Source organism: Bactrocera latifrons, unplaced genomic scaffold, assembly GCF_001853355.1.
Source record: "Bactrocera latifrons isolate USDA-ARS-PBARC rearing strain unplaced genomic scaffold, ASM185335v1 scaffold_59, whole genome shotgun sequence".
NCBI lineage: Eukaryota > Metazoa > Arthropoda > Insecta > Diptera > Tephritidae > Bactrocera > Bactrocera latifrons.
In genome coordinates, this window is record NW_017537256.1 from 211860 (window position 1) to 214681 (window position 2822).

General features: G+C 34.3%; 1 long non-coding RNA gene across 1 annotated transcript in view; it reads left to right on the forward strand.

Moving 5' to 3' along the window:
* LOC108974848 overlaps positions 1 to 2008 on the forward strand; it is a 26921-nt gene extending 24913 nt beyond the window's left edge. Inside the window, exon 2 of the long non-coding RNA XR_001993829.1 lies at positions 551 to 2008. This is a non-coding gene — a long non-coding RNA (uncharacterized LOC108974848). The remainder of the gene's footprint in view (positions 1 to 550) is intronic.
* The last annotated feature ends 814 nt before the right edge of the window (positions 2009 to 2822 follow it).

Consider the following 2822-nt stretch of genomic DNA (forward strand, 5'->3'; position numbering starts at 1 on the left):
AATTTATATATTTTTTTTTAATTTTTCTGCAACTAGAAAGCAACATTCGATAATAAAAAATTATTTCTGTAACTTTTTAGTCCGCTAAACGTGTCACTATTTACAAAACAAAAATTACTAAGGTGCCACGATTTCATTAAAAAATACATTTGTATGGATGTATATTTAACCAAATTTAGATCCATTGAAATCGTGAGCAATATCGAAGTTCAAGAAATGGAAATTTTTATTTTCTTACAAAAAATTTATCGAATAGTACATAACCTTAAAATTAAAGATTTTGCAGAATATATAAGCGTATAAAATTCATTTAATCAGAAATGTACAAAGTATATGTACAAGTACATAACCTCAAATTAAGTTTTTGGAACGTTTTTAATATTATTTTTCCCAACATATAAAAGTACTCAGTATGAACTTCACTTTAAACCGAAATATATTTTTCATTTTTATTTTCAACAAAATATAATCAACCTCAAACACATATTTTTATCTAAAGAACTCTCATAACTTTGTAACTAATTACGCTATGCTTTCTTTTTTATTACAGGCGTGCAATTCCTCTCTATTGTAACAGCAATACAAACAGCAGTTAGCCACACTTAACCGCCAATTCATTCACACAAAACCGACACACATAAATCTCACCGATTGGCAATTACCACGCTGCAGTCAAGCGCAAACATACAAACGTCGACGTCACTGGCTTTCGCCGGCTGACGCACCAACACACACTCCAACGCGCGTACAAAAAAAAACAATGCACCACCGGAAATGCATTTCACTCGGCAAAAGCAAGGAAAAACGAGTATCCTTAGCTATGTCTTGCAATCACGCGATTTGTGCTGATGCGCCATGTCGCAGAGAGAGAGAGAGTAGGATTGTAAGTAGTATTTAGTGTGTAAAGTGTCACTCATACGCCTGGTGGCAGGACATAGCTCGCGCCTTTGCCGCTTGAGTCATGTATATATCCAGCACGTGAAATTTGGCGCATTCGGAGTAGCGGTGGTGGTGCTTGAGTGGTAGCCACACGCTGAGATTGGTGTGCCTGTGTGAGTAGGCGCGAGAGCGCCAAGTAGTATGAGAGCGTCGTCGCCTAAACGAACAACAACTGACAAATTGGCATTTCGCTCATTGGCTGCAAGCACCATAAAGGATGTGGAAGTAACGGCTAGCGACGTCGACTACCCAACTGGCCAATCAGAAAGGTGCCGAGCGCAAGTAAGCGTTTACTTGTATAAATATCCTTAGCTGCTTGTGGCGAAGTAAAATTAATGCTACATGAATGCAAGAAAGAAGGTGTGTGAGCGGAGAAGGAGTTGTATTTGTTTTAATGGGCTGGAAAGCAAAGGACACTTGCCAAAGATAACAACAATAATTTTTGGCGCTGCCTCTGTTTTCTGCCAATATCTTGAGGCAAATATTAAGATTCTGCAGAATGATATTATTGTAAAAATGTGTTATGCTTGTTGCGATTTATTAGCGATTTTTTTAATTGGTATCAAAATGAACGCATATATGTATAATCGTAAGTCAGGCTTGTAAATAGTGCATAGTATATATAATAATAAAATATATAATAAGTAAACATTTGTAATTAGCGTAATATCAAAATTTAACTTTAGTTTATAACAGTTCTAGCCCCGTCTTGTATGTCTTATTGGTAGTCACCTGGCGGTCACGGTGTTGCTTGGAAAATAACAACTGGTCCAGCACATCGCCCGCAATATTTTTATTTTAGATTTATTTTTAATTTAATATTCATCTAGTAATCATATAAACCTACATATTATAAAAAAATATTGGTAATTAATGACAAGAAAAAAATCGAACAATATTCACTAGCTCAACCAAATCAATATTGTCATATAATTACTTAAATACTCATATAATGTAATTTGTAGAAAATAGTTTTACGTGACCAGCGTAATGTTCAGAGGAAGAAGGAGAATATTGAAAATGAATAAAGATTGAAAAACTGTAAAGCTCTCGACAGCGGAACAGAAAATATTTGGTTTTTAATTTCAACTGATTTGATTGATTTTGATGGTAAGTAGATATTATAACCGGTAGCAAACGGGTTTCTTAAAATTGGTTGTTGTTTAAAGAATTGCTGCCGAAACTATCGGCTTCACGCTGCTTGAATACAAAGTTCGTGCTTTAGAGTGCTAGTTAGAACTCAGCGTTATTGCATAACCTCACAATTTTAAGAATAAGAATATTTGCTTGCCTGCCTCTAATTCCATTATTTTCAGTAAATATACATATATATGTATATCGAACATCATTTCGTGCCAAAATTCAAATTTTTCGGTCAACAATACAGACTTCGGATGGGCACTACTCAACGAGTGTTAGATACAAACCAGAGTTATCCATAACCTCAATATTTTAACAAGAAGTCGCAAAACCAATTATTCCTGTTCAAGATTTGCTTTAAATTACAGTAATATCAGTAAATATATACATATGTATTTCGAATACTATTTCTTACCAAAATTCAAACATGAATGGATGAGGGGCACTCAACGTTGCTTGCAGCAAATGGGGTTTCGTCGTCTGGCTTATTTTCGCTATTGTATTTCGTTTTCATTATAATACACATACACTACATGCACTGGATTTGCTTTAGATCACAATATATTACAATATTACGCGCACTTTTTGCAAAAATAAATATTTTATAAAGAACTTTAAATCAGAAAAACTCACGCAAGCAATTAATTCTTTACTGTCATTATAAATACATATGTTTTTGACAGGAAGCGTGATGTTTTCCGCCAAAAATATATTTAGCGGAGTCACGAACTACTACAACTTGC